We start from the raw sequence: 22413 nt of genomic DNA, 5'->3' as shown, positions 1-22413 counted from the left end.
AGCGAGAACACGCGTAGATCTCATTCCACGGGAACCCTTCAGCGGTGCGTACGTCCGCCTCCTCTTTGTTGAGGCTTTAATTAAAAATATTAATAATGGCGTCCCCGTCGCGGCACCACGGGGAAAATACCGAGCGCCGGACAACAAATGAGTTTGGCGCGGACAACAATGGCCACCGTATGTGAGTAATATTCGTTCAAATATTAAACCGCATTCTTTATTTTTTCATTGTACGCGCAATAACGGTCCTAGATAAAAGCACGAACTACGTTAACAATAAAGTGACCCGGCGTGCTTTGTTTCCCTTTGAAAATTATTGCAAGGACTAAACGCATGAATCCAGCGAAATGTTCGTGCCAACTAACAGGAAACTAATAAATTCCAACCCCATCTTTCGTTCGATGTATTGCCATTTTTCCTACTCTCTCATGTTTTCGAAATTTCATTTCATTTTTTACGTTCGTTTCCCGTACCCTTTCGCTTTGTTACACCGGGTTGGTTGCAAATTAACTCTCGTACTTTTGATATCGATGCAATATTTTTCACGAAATACACGGTTAATTTAGCTTCGCGACGGATTTGATCCGAACGCAAATTTCGTATGCACCTCGTGACCTGTTACAATAAAATTTCAATGCTTCATCGGACTCAACCGTGTTCGTTTTGACGGGGTCGAATTTAATGAATTCTCGTTTCAAAGAGTTCGCATCGAGAATGAACGCGAAAATATGTTTACGAAAATATTTGCACCACTATCAACTTCAGCGTTAAGTTGGGTATCAAATTTTGAAGAATCTCTCGATCTCGATAATTATAGCGCGAACGAGTCGCCAAAGAGATGCAGATTTATACATCGTCTCGACGCGAGCGTCGGTATTAAACGCGACAGAGCGTCGATGACTGGGCGACTAGGCTGACCCAAATTTCGATGACTATCGCATATTGATCCAACGTTACCGCGATAATGAAGGGTTCGAACAAGTTTGCAGGTGTACCACTCACTTTAGCCGGAGGGTTAGGTCAAGTGGAAAATTTGACACATAATCATTGCTCGACGCGCGTACGTTGATCCTCGATGATTATTCTCTGTCATTATACCCCTATTATATTCTCTCAGAGAATCGATTACCTATATTCGACACCTAAACCTAAACAAGCGCCTCTAATCAACATACAGTAATTACTCGAAGTAAAGGAAAACAAAGTTGCGTATAAAATTACGATCTCTCTGAAAAGCATCCCGTGAACGGATGAAAAGCAACGAAAGTTCACCAACCACGGTACTTTCTTTCATCTCGCAGTTTGTATTTCGCCCCACTACGCAGCCTTCTAATTTAAAATGAACAAAACCACTCCGGAAATTTCAGCGCGCTCCAGTTATCCGACGATCCCTTTATCGAGAAATAGGTCGTGCACGATCGAACCGACCTGCTTATCGTCGTAAAAACGGTCAGACAGCGAGGAACGTGCACGGAAAACGAGCCGTGATTCAAGCAGCCTCGATGATTAACCGAATTACACAGACCAATCGGCGCATTGTAATATCGAGTGGTCCAACGAGTGGCTAACATGAACATCCCTCTCTTCCTTTCCCTTTAGAACTTTTCCCCGATTCCTCGTACAACACGCCACACCGTGCCCGTTGATTCGACAGAGTCTAGATTCTATTTGTACCATCCCCTGTTAGCCACCCCTTTCGGTACACACGTGCGACCACGATGGAAAGGGTTACCGCGAATAAAAGGGGATGCATGCATACGCTAACGTCCACGTTTCGAAGCGTTTACACGGGCACGGCAACAACAACAACACGTGGACCGGCGGAGGATTCGAGGCGGAAATACGTGCGGCGAATATTGGCGCGAGGGAACCGACTCGATATCTCACTTTGTCAGTTTTCTAACCCGTGGTCAAGCTCGATTCGCCTATCGATATCGATTACCACCAGATGAATTCCGGTCACGAAAGGACGTTGAAGAGAGTCCAGATTAATACTCTACTCTGTTGTCGATTCATCTTTGCTTATTCGTTCTCGGATCTGTTGGTTTTCCGCTCTCTCGATCGTGCGGTACAGATTTCGGGGATGCTCACAGGTGAACGAAAACCGATGACTGATTTACGTCGCGGCTGGTGGTTGTGTTGCGCGTTTCGACCGCTAAGCGGATTCCCGGGTAATTGATAACCGGCCGGAGCGATACAGTGTGAATCAGATTAAGATAAGAAAGTGGATGCGGTTGAATCATTGTTAATTTATTCTTCGTTTTAAAAATACTAATGATCTTCTTCTTTATAAAATATAAGGTGCATTTTGAAGGTATTTTAGATTGAAAGGAACCAAGTTGAGAAAGCAACAGCTTCAGGACATATTTTGAATTCCCATCTGTGACCAAGTCGAAGCGTAGAAAGCTTTGGCATGTTCTCAAAGTTTTAACGATGTTTATGCAGAACTCTGACGGTATTCGTGCTATAGGAATTAACACTCTAGATCATTTGGTTCCGATTAGAGCGTTCGTATGAAGCCCGACGCAAGAATAACAGTCTAAAAGCGGCGAATTTAATTACCCCCTTTGCACACCTGACTACCGTCAACCCCAATTTCGTGGCTATTTTCGAACCGCAATTTCCCTTCGATACCAACTGTAACAGACACAAGACACCCTCCTTATCGAGGATTCGCGTTGTCTCGCGGGCACGGAGGGTGAAAATGTGGTGGAACAAGCTCATGGAAAGGCTAATCCAGTAGCTGGTAAACGTTGACTCGGCTCCCTTCCAGTAAACATTCCTATTTAAAATTTAAATTTACTCGATACTCGGAGCACCGCCTTACCCTTTCCTAGCTTCACGGATCCGTTCGTAACGGGTTCCTTCACCCTTGCGGCGTACTTGCTTCCGACAGATAAGGGAAATATCTCTCAACTTGGATTACGTTTCTGCTCCTTATCAGGTCCTGCTCCGCAGTTGGAGAGCATCAGTGGACACGTTCTATCTGTGTGCGTGCATATGTTCTTTCTCATTTAACGCGGTCAACTTTTCCCTTTTTATTCCTCGATCTTATCGTCGCTTCGCAAAGTAGCTATCCGATGCGAATTTTTCTACGGAGACTGTATGAAACTTTTTGTAGACTCGAGAAAACCAAGAGAAAGTATCCGCTGACTTTTCTTATAATACGGACCAGGCACTGTAGTAAAAAGAGTTGACTTTGAAATACAGAAAATCTGATGTGATTAAAACCACACTTATGGTACATCAATTCGAAGTACAGAGTTTCATGAAAATAACTATGAAGTAAAGACAACCACTGTGGTTTGTTAATTATTTAGTTTTAACGACGCGTAACTCGTTTTCGACAAAGTAGAGAATGTAGACGCCCCGGTGGGTTTAACATAGTAGCTCTGGGTTAATTTTACCTGGGAAACTGTTGCCATTAAATGAACCACCATGCACCGAACTGGATATTAAATATGTGTTGCAGCAAAGGAGTTGTTCCTTTAATGTCCCTTCCTGTTCGCATGAACGTACAAGCTAGATTTGGTTGAGACTTTGCCAAGTATCGAGGCGAACATTATAAGTATACTAAATAATTAACTATTTGACATCATCAGAATCGACAAACCTTACAGTGTAAGGGAAAAAGCCACACGGTAACTCCTACATCGTCATTCTGTCGTTTTCACTAATAGTCCGACTAATCCCTTTTTATACTACTGAAATTTCTTCTCCCATGCTGAGGCATTCAGAAATTTAAAAAAAAAAATAGTTTCACAGGTTTCTGGAAACTCTAATATTGCATACAATTTTCTGAACACATGTAGCATTTCAGAGACATGATATTCTGTCATTTTTATATCGTCCACGGAGATCTACCAGAAATATATACCCGCGAGCAGAGTATTGTATTCAAAGTGGCAGATAAACGAGAAAATCGTTACACCTGCACGTCTCGTTTAAACACCGGAAACACGGTGACCCGTTTCGAGTGGTTGGCAAGAAACTTTCCCGGAAACTTGCAGCGTTACTCTTGTTCGGAACGACGTTCTCGTTACCTGGCCGTTTGAACGTGACCGGCTGCTTTAATCCCGACATTTTTATGAGAGCGTTTTCACGGCGCGAGATACTCGGCTCCCGTGACGAAAGCTCTCTATCAACGCTCTATGGAAATTCGGAACGAGCCTAGCACGTGCTGCGATTCGCACGATTCGCTCGACGTCCTCTTCGTCCCTCGAGCTTTTCCTCGCCGGAACGCGGGAGAAATCGAAAGTAGTCCGTGCGTCGTGGGAATAGTTTTCGTTTGGAAATGACAGACGTACTCTTCCGCTTCCTTATGCTGTTTGCACGCGGACAACTGTACGATAAAGGGACCGCAGAGCGTCTGCCATTTCTTTCCTCGCTGCGAATTTCATTTGCGAACATTGAGCGCGGAATTAACGTGGCTTTGATGATCTCTTATTCTGTTGGCTTGATACGTTCGAGTGATCGAAGGATCTTCAGATTTTATTAATCGTCGATTGAATTTTACACGGATTTTCGTAGACGATAGCAAGTTAGATAACTGACCATGTATCGTACCTTGATAATTGAACACTGATCGACGTGAAAACGGTGATTACGCGAACGTGACAACGCGTCACAACACAGGTCGGTCGATTTCATGGAACGGAACGGAATTGTATAATATATCGGGAACAGTTTATCAGCGATACCCCGGAGGTACATCGAAAGTTTGCGTTGACGGTACAATGTAACCAGCGGCCGCGGACTGCGGTCAAAGAGTTATTACTCCATTATGCCGAACGAGTTCATTGCCTATTTGTCATTAGCATTGGCAAAATATTGCCTTATGAATATACCATTAACGCTGCCGGCGCCCCTAATAAATGCGTAAATCGAATTGATTATTGCTGGAGACTCATCCGGGTGTCGCGCCACGGTTCGACGAGTAAATGATGGCTCTAACTTGAAGTGAAACTGATTTAAGCGGGGCGAGAGACGAGCGTTGAACACGATAGAACGAGAGAAGAGACACGCGAGAACGCGAGAGACGAAGAAGCGGTACGTGAAAAGGGGAACAGAGAAACGGAAGCAACGATGAGCCGAAGGAAGGACGGAGCAACTGGGCATCTGCAATTCAGATTTCAACCCTTATGCTCGCAACCCCTACTCTTTATCTAGCGTTTGACCTCCTCCGGCGGGGATTTCAAATTAAATGAATACAGATACGCGAAACTGATACGTTTCAAGCTTCTCGCTCGGCTGTACATATTCGTCGACTCGGTTGAAGGGGAATCCTTAGCTCGTAATTTCTCTGCTGTCTGACGTGGCGATTAAAACGGGCCTGGGATTACGCGTTGTTTTATTGGACCGAATACGTGTAATTTCATTCGCAGCGAATAGAATATACCTCGTTAAGCTGGATACTGTTTAAATGAAACATATTACGTGGCGTATAACGACGATGAAAATGGTTCACGCATACATTTGTCTGAATTATATGTACTATAATCTCCAGAAAGTTTAGAATTTAGTCATCATTCTAGCCTCAATTCTAACAAGAAACTGGGCTCTAAAATTTTACTCTCTTAATGTATAGACTTTCAATTTAATTTTCGTTAATTTCCCTCGATTGAATGTTACAGAGGTATTCACGATTTGGAAATTGAAGGGTGCTACAATGATCATCGGTCGCAAATTGTCGCCTTGTTAAATGTGCATAGGGTGCATCGATCAAGTTGCACGGTTGACATGCTCGTGGAATAACTCTTTCATGCATTAGCCACAGCCAGACGAGGCTCTGTCCCGGGGATCGTATCTCTCATGGCTTTTTAAAGCGGGCCGGAACGAAAAGAGACGTTTATTATTTATACGAGGGTGACCCGACGGTTTCGGACAGAGTTAATGTTTCTGCCAGTCGATTAATCCGTCGTTTGAAAATTATAAGAGGTCCCACGGCAGTGACGACCCGTGAAGAATCGTGGGGTGCATATCTGAGCGGTCGTTCGACGTCGGCCACCAACCACCGATTTTTTATTCACCTCGAAGCTTCACGGTTCCTTAGACATCCCCTGAGAATTCCACGGCGATCGAACCTCTTTTTTCCGGACGTTTTATCTCATCTCGATTCATGGCAGAAGCATCGTGTTGAACATACACCTTGAGGGGTATGAAAAGGATTGTTTTAAATAATTGAAAATTATTAAGAGAAGGTAGAGGAAGGAAATTAATTAAAATTAAATTTTCCACAAACGATATATTTTAATGTATTATGGAAAACGCATTCTATTGATTATATTAATATTTTATACAAATTTGACCTGAACCATTTCCCAAATAATAATACGAATTTAATAATTCAATTTATATACAAATATCGTTTTAATAAAAGAGCCTGTTCTCGATGGGTAATACTATCAGAAATCAATGAATTTCGAACGTACGACCGCAGAGTAATTCGTTTTTCGAGACATTTTCGCCGTCACATCTTTCTTTCTTCCCATTTCCTGTATTGTTTCAGTTAATCGAATTGCCGGATGTCCAAGCCACAGTTTTGATCGATGTGGGGAATAAGGTAGACTGGAGAGTGGTCAGCTGCACCGGTTCCTCCAATCTCAGAGAACATTATTAAATTCGGTCGAGTAGTTCAGGTACCAGTGAAACTTTCGGATTGTTGTAAAAACATGAACAGGTCATTTTGTGCTTGAGGTTAGTTGAAATTGGCACGTACAAGTACAATGGATAAAACATGTTCTCGTCGCCTGTTAGCCATGAAATTGGAAAATGAATTTTGTCGAAGAAAACTTTAATGCTTTATACTACTTAAGAATAATTAATTCTGAAAATTTAGATGACAGTGCAATAAAATTATTTCAAATGAAATAAATATTCATACTTGGAAATTTATGAATAAAAGTGGCGTTCAATGTAACCGAAGGGTGCGGAAATAACAAGTTTTCTGGAGTGACAAACAGTACAGTCGGTGTAATGATCGCGTAATGATAACCGGAATTGAAATAACGACAGCAATGATAATGTCGTGGTCCCCTCGGGTCGGACCGTTACGTTGCAGGCATAAATAATGATATTAATTCGGTGGCACCGCGGGGCAGGCTGTTAATACCAGCTTCCTGTTCTGGCTACCTGCGAAACTGGTCCTCCTATAGGTGCTGCTGAATCTTGGGTCCCAGCACGTACATTGAATGTGTGCTTGCCAGAGCCGTTTTCTTGGCAATTAGCTGGCTGATACACGGGAGCGAGCCTCAGCACGTGGCGATCGTATAAACGAGGAAGACTGTAAATGAGGTCATTATGAAACATTTTGCGATTAGATAGATTCAAGAATTTACAAAAAGTATGAAAATGAAACGAATGAAAAATCAACAAAATCATCCTTATTTTTTACAACTAGTTCATGTTAAATTTTTAAGGAGGAAAACTTAGTAGAAAGTCGACTCTTATTAGGGAGCGCTAATAACGAAAAATTCGGATCATTTAATTACGCCGAAGGGTATATTATACCCGGTCGACCGTTTTATTTTCAGGAAGCCTGTCACATTATGCAAACCTCCGTCGCAATGACTACCTTCTCGTTCCTGAATAAATTTATGAGGCACCAAGTATGGCATTTCGCTGATGGACTCTCTCCCGAACTTAATAACGTTCAGCAAACATCTAGGGCGTCAACGCTTATCTTAATTACAGACCAGACAACTTGATTACAAAGTGACGCTTTAATGAAGACATTTACGAGCTCCCGGCTTTGGATGGAATCGGGTGTCTTGGGTGAATTGAATGTTTGCATTGTCTTTAAAAATGATGCCGCGAATTTCTTGGTGAAAGGAATCGATAAATTGCAAATGTATTAGTCAATTATTACCTCATAATAAAGAAAAATCTGAAATGTAGCATTAATGATATAATATTTTAGTAAAATAGCGAGTGTCAACGAAGAGACAGATTCAACTAGGGTAGTTTTTTTTATTACAAATTACAGACTTCGAGGGGGTGAAAATTTTAGGCACCCGAGGGGGTGCGTGCCACCCGTAGCGAATAAGCCAAGGCTTGCAGACTTTATAATAAGGGCTTCTGTGCCAAGGGCCCCGAGAACCTCCTCCATCACGTCCCACCTGTCAACTGCACTCTCAATCTTGCCATAATTTATTTACCAAATCAGATGTAATAAATGTTTGGAAGTCAATGTATTCGAGCTTTCTAAAGCGAAACAAGGAACGAAACTGTCGCTCATAGGACTGTGGATGTCACGTTGACTTAATGCATTTGTTTCTCTGCCAGCCGTTGGCGACATCTTTGTTCCCATGGAAAAAATCCCTTTCATTTCTCTGGGATAAGCTTATTTACCGTATACCACGGCACTATGCGTGACGAAAGACCAGAGAAAATAATATGATCGGCGGAAAGGTAAAAAAGCAATTTTCTGCCGGGGTTTCTGCGTTACCGTTGAAATTAGAGGAGCGAAGAGAGGTTTTCTGTTTCGAGCGCTTTTAATAGCTTTCACGGATATATCTCGGCTAATTTTACGCTTTTAATGAACTGAGCCGGGGCAAGGTTGCACGTTCGTGACTGGAAAATAAGCTGATCCATACCGACGCAAAGCGCAAAGGTTATAGAAACTCTGTCATCGCAACTCGGGCGGGAATAATATTGATGTATCTGATATTCGCGTGTTTCCTCAACCGATACGTACAAATAGCTCTTGATTAAAAGTATTTATCCATCCATATTTTACGCGGAACAAAACATAGCGTACAAAAAATTGTTTCTTGCTACTGATATCGGCTCAAAGAATGAAGCTAGCCATTGATAGAATAAAGTAGAATAACACTATTTATAATAAAATGAAATAAAAAAAACCTAAACTCGTGAAAAAGACGTTCGAGCGTGAAGCGATTCGGTGACAGTCGAATGCAATTTGAATCGGTGAAAACGGTCAAGCACCGCACCGTGCAAGCGCATTGATAGCACACACATGGGCCGCGTGTTGGCGTGAATACGTATCACGGTTCGACATTAATCAATCCACGCATTGATCAGCTCCCACAATGGCCACGCCATTATATGGATCACGCAGCATCCCTAGCGCCCGATATACCAGCGCATTAAACGCTAACACGATGCTTCGTTGCGGTGTTGACTGTTTTTGGAACGGCCCGTGGCTCTGTCGCCGTTAATGAAATAATAGATGAGCATCTCTGGTCGCTGTAATAACGCCGCGCCGTCAAAGGGATTTGCCAAACAGACGAGCAAGCGATGCGACAGCGTCGATGGATCAAGAATCGACAACGCGCAGCTTCGGTTCGGTTTCAATCCGGAGCATCGTCGAGCCGGCTTTCAATCGACCTTCCGGCAAGTCGAATAGTCGAGTGTCGCAGCTGAGCGGTGGTCAACGGTGGCCACTTTGCTAGATGGGATTTTGATGATCGTTTCTGGCGGATGGCGGATAAAAATGAGACAACCACGATGGAGATGGAAATCGACGATCAGCAACGTCGATGAGAAATGGAAAGAGCAATGATCGAAGAACGAATCGTTTTACTGCGATTCCAGTGTCGGGTATTAAATGATGGTATCGTTAATAATAGCTGATCGTAGAGTGACATATTAGCGCCAATTTCATAAGCAAACTGTTCAGAAGAATATCAACGAAGCTGTTAAATGGAATGCGAACACTAGAAGAATAGCAATGGTTAATTGAATGTATTTTCCCTGGGACAGTATACATTCGAAACAACAAAACATTCCTATTGCGGCCGCGTAAAAGGTACCTAACAAAAACGGTGCGATGCCGGTTATGAATCAAATCGCTGGAGACGCGGTCGTTGCATTATTCAATGCAATATCCGCCACGTGAAATGTAAACGTGGCGTGCGTTCGAGCGCAGTGTCAACAGCTTTTAAACGCGTGTGAAAGATAAATACATCGATACGCTGTTAATAACGAGTCGATCTAAAGAGTTTCACCGTTTGTCTGCGATCAGCTTAACGGAGGAAAATAATGAAGAAAAACAGCGATCTCTTCGAAACGATCTGTATCTCGATCGTCCGTGGTTCATTACGTTTATTTCGGTGGACTGTCGATGCGGTATATTACCGGCGCGAGAGAGAGTAACAGCTTTGAAACTGCTCTGGACAAGAGTCGGACGTAGAAAACGTCCAGAGCCAGCAATGGGAAAAGGGATGAAAGGATTACGTGGATACGTTAAGCCTCGAGAATCTCTCTTCACGCCTGGTTATACCAACGTCCACCCACCTGTCCGTCTGGTCGCGATAGTCGACTGACAGAGGTAGGAACGGGATGCTGCAGGACGGATTCTTCGCCAAGGATTTCCTACGGCTACGTTCCTCCGATATATCAGGCCGGACGATAGCCCCGGGGGATGAAATAGGAAGAAAGGTTCACGAGCCTTTCAATGTCCGATCCGTCGTAATACCGCGAGTGATAAAGCGCTGCCCGCCATGAAATATATCTTGGAACGCGTGAAATGCGCGCTGCTCCTGCATAAATACTGGCTAGACCTCTCGGTAAAAAAGGAAAGGTTAATACGAAGCGGGAACGACGATTGAAATGCGGTCGAGGACGAGAGGGAGGCTGTTTCTACGTGTGATGCAATTGAAATTTTCCTTTCTATATATGTAAAACGATTGAATATAAATACGGTGATTATAGAATTTCAATCAATTTATAAGTGCCGTTTCATATTTAATTTTGATAAATTACGACAAATCGGTTATTATACTCTTCTAAAAAAGTGCAGTTATTCGGGTGATCGGATGCGAAATTCTAGCGAGTGAAGCAAGTAAATATCCGGAGGGTGCCGGGTTTAGAGGGTGGAGAAGCAAATCGGGTTGAAATCAAGTGGCAGTAAATGCTCCGGGCAGACTGCTAAGGCAGAATCTACGAGAAGCAAGAAATGGCGAAAGAATTGGCGAGGATAGGAGGGATCGAAACGAGATAGAGTGAACGTGTGCTCACGGCGAATGGGAGCAGGTGAAGAAAAACAAGGAACCGAGAGGAACTGACGTACACCCTCGAGCAAAGCCTTCTTTTTCTTCAGCTTTTTCAGCTCGCGTCGTCTTCTACGATCATATTTGCATTTTCCTCGTGAAATTCGCCCGGGGTTCCGTTAGATCCGTTTACATTTACCTCTCGTGAGATCTTATTGATCCCATTAAACAGCTTCGGCGTTGTTGCGCCTTATCGACCTATAACGTTCTCGATATTTCCTCGAGAGATGTATTCAACGCTTCAGCAATTTTCAAAAGCATTTGCACAATGAATAGAGGAGATGGTAGGTAATATGGAATATTCATTTGATTTTCTGACGCACAAAGTCTTATAGTAGCTGGAAGAAATGATAAGTCCGCGTTATTATCACACGTGTGGCTCGTGTTACTACCAATACCCTATTTTAATTTTTAATATCTACCAAAGGCGATACGCTTTAAATCGTTTAAACCTGCAACGTTCGCAAAGCTCTAAAGAATTAAAGGATTTCGAAACTGGCGAACAACTCGATCACGATCCCTATAGACTACGTGAGGTAAAACTACATACACTGTTCGATGGAAAACACGCGATAAACGTTGAACGCGAGGCGAATTTACGCGTCACGTCGCGAGAATTCCAGAGGAAGTAGCTGCGAGATACCCGGAGGACAATACAGTACACGTGCTCGGTCGACCGAAACTGAAGAGATCGATCCAGCAACGTTTATCGGTATTGGCAGAGGCGCTGATAAAATAATTTGACGCTGCCTGGCCACGAATAATGGGCGGACAGGTTGGGGGTTGAAAAGAAGACGGAAGAACGAAGAGGGTGGATGTACAATGGAAGAACGATCTCTATTGTGTCTCTACCCTGGCTTGCTTCGCGGCACACGCGACTGATTTTCGCTCTTGAATAAGATTATGATAATAATGAAGGCCAGACTTCTTCTACCCCGACCGTCCAAGGGGTTGATTTTGTTTCCCCTTCAATACCTTCTTTTCTCCCTTTCTACGAATGAACGACAAACGTCTCAGCTGAATGCGATTCAAGAACGTGTAAAGAAACCCCTTTGCAAGAGGAAAGTGAAACGAGGGAAGGAAAGGGGTTGCCGGTCTCATCGAAAGACGTCGAAGAAATCAAAGGAAGATTAATGACTCATTATTCGGAACGCTTTCCTTTGAGCTGTTTTTTTCCTTTTGTTATTCTTTTGTCACGTATCAACGTTTATTCAGAATAATTTGATCGTGATTACGGAACCTGCTTGCAGAACTTTCAATGTTTCACGATTGATCTTAAGTGTTTCCAAACTCCGTCCAAAGCTTCCTCTGAATTTAATTGAAATTTTCTAATTAAACGTAACGTTTCGTGTTACCCCGGATACACATATAAATAGATTTATTCCTAGAAATCTCCATTCGAAACGGGTTCGAATAATGTATGCGAAACGTATCGAATACACGTGTCCGCTAATGCAGCCTGTTTATTTATCAATCTGCTTAGCCGTTTGATAATATCTCCATGACGGGCGTATTTAGCGCACGTTTCATTGATTTGGGAGAAGCGTAATTAGATATAACTAGGCGAGCTTAGTTAATAAATGGGCCCCGGGCCTTTTGGCGATCGGTCGTCAATCGTCGATCGACTGGTCCAAATGAAACGAAATCGAGGTTCATGTGTCCTCCGGCACAGAGCGACGAGGATGCTCGTATGCAAGAGAAAAGAGAGAGAAAGATGGCGATAGGTGTTGTAAATCGAGGTATGAGCGAATCGAGTTAATAATTATTTGTATTTGAACAACGTCGTCGCGGCTTGATTACTGATTAAATTGTCATTATCAACGATAACGATATAATAATAACAGATCAGGGATATTATTGCCACTTTATACAAACGTAGTTTGTGCCCGTGGCAGACCAAATCAAGCGAAGATTAACGAAAAGAAAATAGTGCAATCGTTTGACGCAATTCCATTCGGGGTAACAAATATCTTGGCGTTAACGCTTTTATGAGCATAACGATTTGTCTAACCAATTAAGCGCATAAAGGATCATATTAAGTATCGCGAACCGTTCGTGCTACGTTTCGCAAACAGGAGGGAACGCTGTTGGAAACTGCGAAGCAAGGTCTGATTAAAAACATCCACATTTCACTTGCGCGGTGCATTCTAATCAACACGTTGGAACGTGAGAAAACTCGGAACGAGCTTTCGCGGCCGCCCGTTTTTATACTTTTCCCTCCCCCGAATCCGTTGAAGATTAAAGCTGGCTATCTGGCGCGGAACTCTTATCGTTAAATATTAAGCGGCGAAATAATTAATACACCTTCGGTGGAAGTTGGCGAGGGAAGAAGAATTTCCAGCTCGCCGTCAGCGATGCGAAAGTCGGCGGACCTGATAACGTTTCAGCCGACTTAATGAACTTCGGCTAAAAACTGGCCAGGCTGGTGTTTTAATCGCGGCAACGTTACGCTATCCTCATTAACCTCGTTAACACCGTTAACTTCGTTACGCGCGCGGTATTGTTGCCGCCTCGCTTTCTGCCGGCGTAAAAACAAAGCCGCAAGCTGGACGCGGCTGCGTGACGCCGAGACCAGACTGCGGAGGATTGAAAACGAACCCTCACGGATCGTAGGGTAAACGAACGCGGAGGAAAAACAGTCGGAATATTGCGTGCGCGCTCGGTTTTTCGGCCTTACGCCACATACTCGCGCGGCTCTGTGCACGAGGCATAAGACCTACCGAGTTCCGATCCCAATTACTCTTCTAGTGGATAATGGCCGGATAGTTGGCAGTTAGCCGGGCCTCGGCATGGCGGTCGATTAATTGAAAGGTAAACTTACCAGTCGACTATGGCCAGACTTTCAAGAGGGAGCTGCGAGGGAACTGGCTACAGGCGGACGGCTAAGTGAGAGACGACGGGTGGGAAAGGGCGAAGGAAGAAGTCGAGAGGGGAATATAGATGTTCGAAAAAGGACGGCGAGGGTGAGTCGGACGATGTGGGTAGAAGGGTGGTCGGAAGGGTATCGTGATAGCACGCACCGTCGAGACGACCGCCCTCGGAAGAAGGGGTTGAGAGGCAACCTCAGCTCGCAGGAAGAACCACTTACCTGAAAATAGAAAAGAAACAACCGGTTAGTTAAATTAATACAAATAATTGTAGAAGCGAAGAGACGATCGTCTCCATATCTCTCTATTTGTATTTTCCAAGACGAAATGAAAACGTTCTTTGGCGCGATGTCAAATGAGGGAACCGGATGGTCCATAAAGTTGGAACGAGGGTTGGGATAGAGGAAAAATAATTTTATAATCACGTTGGAAAATTCTGGGATGTTATTTTTGAGAATAATATAGGTAAGGCTAATATTGATAATGGATTTTCGCATCAATTTAAATACACGAGATATTCGTCAGGTAATTGAACGTATGCGAACATATAATAACCGTTTCTCGGTGGTTCTAAATAAAAAACGTATTAAATAGCTGCGAGGGCAAGGGAACCGCGGAATGGTAGAACCGGTAACTAGCCACGGCGATCCCGCGCTCGCCTCTTTACTTATTCGTACCGCAAACGCATTTCCCGCTAGTTACACGTTAATTGCAACCGGTGAAATTGATGGTTTCGCCTCGGACATGGTTAGGTCGAAACGGTTTTAATTTTACGTCGTTCGACCGGCGGATAACACGGATCGTTATTTCTCCCTCGTCTTCTCTTTCTTCCCCGTTTCGTTCTGGACCGACAATTCTAAAGCTACTGTTGCTGCCATGCCGCCGAGAAAGCAAGACGCGATTCAACGCGCTTCGTTGCACCATCTATCTGGCAGCCGATCGCTAATTAAAGGAAAGTCCGCGTCCGTCGATTAATAGATACCACGTTCCTGACTTTTCTCGTTCGATCTATTCCGCTATCGGGATGAGTAATAAAGGGTTGTTAAATCGAGCAACGATGCAGATAAGAAAAAGCAAACTGGAGGATTAAAAAAAACAGCTACACTTGGATAGTGTAATCTTTTGCATCCTTCAAACGAGGTTGAGAATTTAAGGTAACGCGAGAGCGAGGGGAAACTCGGGGCGATTAATAATCGCGCAAAGGGGTGGAATCTGCTGTTGACGGCGGCGAATCGTTTCTTACGAGAGGCAACCCCTCTGGTCCGTCAAATTATAAGGCAGACCAGGGGGCTGGATAGACTGGCAACGGAAAAGCCTGCAACTTTGAGATTGGAGGGTTCTCTCGATGGTGGTTTATTGCTTCATCACCGTGTTAATTATTGCTTCATCATCGGCTCGCCCTCTCTTTTAATTAGACCCCCGCATTAACCGGTTTCGGTAGCTGGCTTCCGGTTACGCCTTAGTAATCGGCGATAATTAGAAAGTGGTTCGACAAACATCGCGAATACTGTGATAATTACCAACGAAGAATATCTTAATTATTCTATTATACGTTTCAAGATAAACCAAACTAGTTTTGATTTCTTTTCAAGATAGAAACCTAAATGCTGTCATTTTCGATGTATCTGTATACAGATCTCGATGTTGATTTAATTTTATCTTGTTCGAAATTGGAATAATCAGCGGCATTTTGATCGGTATGCCGATTGCGCGCGATATTAATCACCGTTTGATTGGATTACGATAGGATATGCCGATTTTTAGTAACTAACTCACCGGCGAATAACGTGATTACGGATAAACGTGTCTCACGCGTGTTACATCGCGGAATACCGTAACTATCGCAATCGAAATTTAATAGGCGCATTATCCGTTCAATAAATAATCAAACCGTGATTGATCTAATAATCGCGTTGATTACATATCGGTCAATTACATTCAAACGCGTCCGATGGGAATTGCGCGATCGAAGATAATTAAGATTCTCCTTCGTCGATTGATATTTCCTGACTTGCACTCGCGATTTTTCTCTCGATTCACTACCTTAACCCTTGACCGTTCCCGTCAACCACCCTCTAACCTTAAAAGAGACGAACGAGGGTGCATATGGGGTGCCAGATCGTGGGGAGCAACCCGTTAATTACCGGAGTTTTAATGAATAAAATTGCACCCTCCGTTCAACTCGATCTCCTCCCTTACCTCTACCATCCCTCTCTCCGGCCAACGCGATTTGTCCTCACGTGGCGAATGGATACTACCTATCTCACCCCTCTGACTGACGTCTAAATCCACCGCGTGCCAGCGACCAAGTCCGTTTTCTCTGTTGCGAAATTATTTCACAGACAGCGACGCGTCTTGAGCTCGCATTGTTGCCGTCCCCGTCTGTATCATTATTTTTAATTAACGATCGCGCGTGTCCCGACTCCATGGCAAACATCATCGACCGCATTAATGTACCCTACGCCGCTAACGACGTTTTAATTTTAATGAATTCGAATTCTCGCGGCTCCACAACCTGCGACCAACTGTCGTTGCGGTTTCGTTTGGAAAATACGTGGCCACTAATCATTCACGTTTTTCCATCTAAGATATTTTATAACACAGTCAATTGTGTAATAATATCGTGTCGTAGAAGGAAATTAAAGCTATATCGAACAATTTTTTTCAATAGAATTTCATCAATATCGGAATTCTATCGAATACAATATACCTTTCAGCAAATATCAATCGTAACGAAAAAATTGTCGATTCTGCACCGATTGAATCTCTTTTAATCACGGGCTCCTGCTTTCGAAATTTCAATTTCGCCCATAGAAATTTCCTTTTTTTTTTTTGATTTGATAAAATATTTTTCGGTGCTCATTCGAATAGGACGACTTTTTTGCCCGATATCTTCGGCGAATCATACGATAGCCAGTCTATCGACGGTCCATTGTTATCCGCCTTCTATTTTTGGCGGTTAATGGAGTTTCAGCGGCGTGTATATCGCAACGAACGAGGAAGCAGCAGGTAGAGAAAGATAGAGCCAGGACGAACGGGTCAGAGAGCAACTGCGGGGAGAATCGAGCGAGAGAATAAATGTGTTTCAGCCAATCAACGCCACGAGCCGACGGTATTCACATTTCTTTCCGATTAAATCGTCCTCGAATGGCCAGCCGAATAGGCTTGCTCGTGTCACAATTTCTGCGCGACAGCCTTGCCAGGTAGCTGCGTATATTGTAGGTAGTCGGTGCGAAATTAATCGGGATTCGATCCCATCCGGGGCGACGCAAATTGGAAACTACCCTCAGAAACTAGTTCCACATAATTTCGATGGGAAAACAAATTTCGACCGGATCGACGCCGTTGGTTTGTATCCCAACAAAACCAGCTCGTTCATTTTCCTCGGATATACTCTCAACACACTCTCTTTTAGTAGGAATAATGCTAGCCAGATCTCTTTATTACTGTTTATCACAAGGTAAAACTTTCTTCACCTCCGATGATGAAAACTGAATTTTCACGGTAAAAGATATAAATTTAAAATCGCTTCGATAGGTTCACAATACAGGAGTTCGTGTAGATATTGGAACAATAGAAACATCACTGAGTGTATTATTCAACGTGGTGTTATATTCGTCTGAATGAATATAAAACGGTACAATTACAATTGGATTGCGCGTTATGGAAATGCAAGTTAGCGAGTTGCGCGTTTCATGAAACACTACTGTTCAGAATGGTTTTAAAAATTCGTGATGCATGCCTCTGATCGGTTGTCCGTAGGAAACAAGCGCAGAGCTTTATAACGAGCTTGTTATTTTGTCGGTGGATCGCTAATAAAAATTGTTCGAGTTTAATAAACATCGAGCGCAGAATTTCAGGATCTATCGCAAACGAGATTTCATTTAAATTCCTATACGAGGATACACATACATTTTCAATTACACCCTACAAAGTCCGCGCTGCAAAGTGAAAACAGAAAAAAAAAAACAGAAAATCTTTCGCTCAAACGAATCTAAAAGGGAAGCTGAACAGGAAAATCTCTTCAAATAGCAATTCTTTTTCCAAGGAAATCGCACATAAGCAAACGTTACGTTGTTTGCTAATCGCGAGCCCATTACGAAAACTTTTCGAGGGAGCGATGATGAGTAATCCCCGTCGGGATTGAATTTCACCCGACGTCAGCCGTATCGGTGTAAACGAGAACGCGCTCCCCGTCGAACTAATAGTTCTCTTGCCGAGAAACAGGTAATGTCAGTTCTTACGTATTAACCGTCGTCCCCATTTCACCTTCCACGGTGAGAGTGAAGAGCAAGATGTTAATTCGCGCGGTCGTTACGGGGTCACCGAACCCTGAGCTCCTCGTCAGCGACGCGGCGCAGCGCTGCCACCGTCGCTGTCTACGTCTACGTCTACGTCATCGTCTACGTCGTCGTCGAACGAACGGTTCGCTACGAGCGCGTACCTATTCATCGAAAAACGACTGCCACGTACGAGCACACCCACACGGGACTCGTAGGGGTTGGATCCAGTGGTCGGACCAGCGAGAGGGAGACGAGAGTGCACTGTGAGAAGCGTATGTGCATACGCGCAGGAGAATATCTGGAGGGTGTGAAAGAGTGCGGAACCGTGTGAAACCAGACGATGACGACGATGACGACGACGACGACGGCTATGGCGATGGCAACGAACCACACGAGGGACCAGGAAGAACGGAGGCGAGAGCAGTGACTACAGATCCAACAAGACTAGACGTGTCTTTGTTTTCAAATGGTTTTGAATTTATGCCTTGAGAACTAACGCGATTTGCTTCATCCTAATGTGAAATACTTTGCACTGCAACAGTCAATCAGCAGATTGCTTCGATATCAAAGACTATACCTCCATTACTCATTGTCAGTCAGTGTATCGAGCTCAGCCTTGCCATATTACAGCAACAAGAGGAGCAGCAAGGGCAGGTTGATTCAACACTTTTCTCAACATTAGATATGACAGTTTCACCACCAAAACTGGTGGGGTCGTCCTCCCTCAGGGGACGGTGGAGGGTCTTATGCAAGATTTCCCTACGTTAAAAAAAAAAAAGTCTGCAGACACTGATTCGAGTAAAGGTAGCTGGCTGCGGCACCGTTGTGAACCGTTCGACCTAGAGAAAGAGGTGCCGTCGAAGGGTGGCGCAGCGACGTACTTCGACAAAACAGAAATGCATGCGTGCGTTAATTGTTCTTCGTGACGCGATGTGTGTGAGTGAATACGCATTCATTCTTACGTGGCGCGCTACATCATGCGTATTATGTATCGATGGACGAGGGTGGCGTTCCAAAAGCGATCGTACTCGCTCGTTGATCAGCCGGGGTTAGAGAAAGGGAACTTGTTTCTCTTCCCGACCGACCTGTAATTATCGAGAGTTCTTTGACACCAGCGATCTTTCGCTTCCATCCGCTCACGCAATTGATTTCTTCGTTGTTCGTTCGTTTGCTATTTTTACATTTTTTTGTACGATTTTTTGTTTGTTTAATCAATTTGGTGTATCTCCACTATTTACTTTTTCAGTCCTTTATTTTAATTGCTTTCGATTTTTGAGCACTCACAGCCATTGAACGTTCAGTGTGCTGACTCGATGAAAATGCATATCCCGTTTCCAAAACGTCCTGTAAAATAGATTGTTGTGAAACATTGCTTGTATAAATCATACCTTATCTGTATTTGATTTGAACATGAAGGGACTTAAGAGGCGATATTAAGTTGGTGGGTTCGCGTAAAGGTTCAGAAGGGCGAAACGTATTTCATCGTTCACCGCACGCATCCGGATGTTTCTGATCGTGTAACCGAGTACGTAAGTCTCCCCCGTGGGGAGGGTTAATTTCGTTCGGTCCTGCCGTAATTCGTGACTAAAGAGAATAAAGGCGAATCTACGGCTCGTTAGCGAGCAGGCTCGAACGGTGAAATCGGAACAGGGTGGGCGTGCGCGGTATTTCAAAGAGGGTCCTTCCAGGTCTCACAGGGAGCTGTCATTTTCCGGTACTTCGGCAAATGAAATTTGCTCCGTAAATTTGCATGGATACCATTTTTTGCACCGAAAAGTGGAACCGTCGTAGGACTAACCACTGGAACTGAGAATCTCAAATAACGAAGAAGCTAGTTGTAACGACGAAAAAAAGAAAAATAGCAAAAACCTTTTATAATTGATATAATAGTTGCATTGCACAAATAGTTAATTACGAATCTATCTGCATTATAAATTAATTGTGTTCATTATATCTAATCTGCATTATGTATTGCGTATATCGTTCGTTTAAATTAATGATGGTTAATAATCCATGAGGTGATTGCAGCTCTGAATAAATAAAATAAAATAAATTGATCGTAATATCAGAGAACCTGGAAGAACAGCATATGAAATCCCCTCACTTTGCTTTATTCATCCCACTTATTGAAGTTGTATCGATCTTTATATTTCTACCATTTTTATTCTATTTCTTCTTTTTGTATCGAATTTACCCAGCAGAAATGAAGTCTGCGTTTCATGCAGTCGAATCTTTTAATATTGTATAATATTTAGAAACGCTCGAATATGAAGCTCGTAAATACAAATATGAAATTCATGGAAATGTAGCAGTAGTTCCTATCATTTTATATTTGAAATCGTGATTTGCTTTTCATTATGTATTCGTCTTTTTTATGATAAGAGTAATTCAGGTAACTTCGACAGAGTCATTACATTCTGTGAGAGAAATTTTTAAAGATCAAAACATTAGGAAACGTCAATCAGGACGATTTCTAGTATTGAGAATGTAGCCAAGGAAGAAGCTCGATGAAAATTTCTACGATTGAATCGATGAAACGCTTCCACGATGAAATTTTTATGAATTCATCGCCTCGCCGAAGTTCTATATTGTTCCGGAGCAAATGATTTAAACTTCTACGGTGGAGTCTTTCAAGTGATTTCCAAACTTTCCTTAAAGAGGCCGAGTAATACGAAATTTACCAAGTTTCACGAATACCGAGGTAATAGCGACCACAGTGATTTTCTGGCGACGTTGTCGTGAAACCCATGACGAAATCAATCGTATACGTTTCACTTAAATAATTCATCAAATAACAGTATCCAGATAACGAATAATCTTCTACGATAATAAATTAAAATTTTTGTCATATCCTTTTTACACGCATTTTATTAGCACTGAAATATCTGCATATTTTAGCAAAGGATTCATTATTTTAAATTTTTCTATAATATTTACTCTACATATTATTCAGATCAGTGTAATATAAAAATAGATTCATTTAAAAACTCACGGTACGTATGATTTTAATTCGTGATTTATCGCATATCAAACATCGGTCCTCGTGAATCGGAGGAACGGCACAGATAATTAATAAAACGCGGGACGTAGCTTCCGGAACGGATCAAACAACTCCCGTTCCGTCTAGTTTCGAATCATCGACAGGGATTCGAATTAAACGCGGAAAAACGTGAGTCCGCAACAAAGCAGTGAAACTCACGGTAAATATTTGTCTTTACGCCGTCGCATTTCGATATGCTCGCTAATGAATATTTTTTTTTTTTCATCGCACATCCGCTCATCGGCCCATTCGGTTAGCAAATGCACTTTTCTCCCGGATACTTTTTAAAATAACCGGTGCGGTCACATCCGCCAATTTTATATTTGATTTGACGATGCATACCTCCGCTCGCTGGTCGAAAACTTTAATTTAGCAGGTCCGATGGAGGGAGCAGCAGCAAATTAAACAGCTTTTCACTGAATTTGTATATATCGCATTGATGTTTAATAAACACGTCAAAATATCTCTATATGAAATAGCATAAATTTGTAACCCCCACCTAGATACTCTATGTAACGTAGACAGGTAATTCTGATCTCCTTATCCTAATAGTTCCAGATACAATTTTTTACGTTTTAAAATGTTCCACGATAAAATTCGGTCGCAATGCTTCTTCAAAAGTTAAAAAATGTCGTGCATCAATCGTCAAGAAAGAGAATTTCAAGGTTTTCTTCGAAGAACACAGCCAAATCCTCATATCCCGAACGCAGAATCCTCTAGAGCTAAGTGAATCCTTCGCCCGTAATTCGGCGGCGTGCCATTTCATTTGCATAATTGAAACCACTCAAAACAATTGGACGAGACTTAGTTGGTCCCGGCCGTACCGCTCGGTCTTCCACTATTCTTACATCCGAAGAGTTTTCGTTGATTCTTCCAGCTAGCGCTGCTCGGATAGAAGATGGAAACGAGGGAGCAACCTACGAGGTTCTATTCTTACCTGATTACAGAGATGTTAAATTTAGTACCGACAAATATATGCAAGCAAAATTTGTCCTACATAATCCCGGACGAAAAATTATTTTTTCAAAAGTACTGGCGAAGGTTCAGTGGCCTGGGATTCAAAAAGAAAAAGATAAAGACGAGACTACCTACAGTGTACACGTCTACGTATGCATATATGCACTCTCCGCAGAATGCAACGCAGTGGATGAGAAGCGAAGCGAAGAGGGTGAATTCACACTCTCGTTCGCACTCTCGGCCGCGTACACACG

At 43.0% G+C, this 22413-nt stretch overlaps 1 long non-coding RNA gene across 4 annotated transcripts in view; it reads right to left on the bottom strand.

Moving 5' to 3' along the window:
* The window catches only part of LOC117600190 (uncharacterized), a 473823-nt gene that overhangs the window by 187817 nt on the left and 263593 nt on the right, over nt 1–22413 (bottom strand). Inside the window, exon 3 of one of the 4 annotated variants that reach the window (XR_004580411.2) lies at nt 13125–14100. The exons of the other annotated variants lie outside the window; for them this stretch is intronic. This is a non-coding gene — a long non-coding RNA (uncharacterized LOC117600190). Of the gene's footprint in view, nt 1–13124; nt 14101–22413 lie in introns of those variants that run through there. 4 annotated transcript variants of the gene reach the window in all.

Source organism: Osmia lignaria, chromosome 15 (assembly GCF_051020975.1).
Source record: "Osmia lignaria lignaria isolate PbOS001 chromosome 15, iyOsmLign1, whole genome shotgun sequence".
Taxonomy (NCBI): domain Eukaryota; kingdom Metazoa; phylum Arthropoda; class Insecta; order Hymenoptera; family Megachilidae; genus Osmia; species Osmia lignaria.
This window is presented reverse-complemented; position numbering and strand designations above follow the sequence as displayed.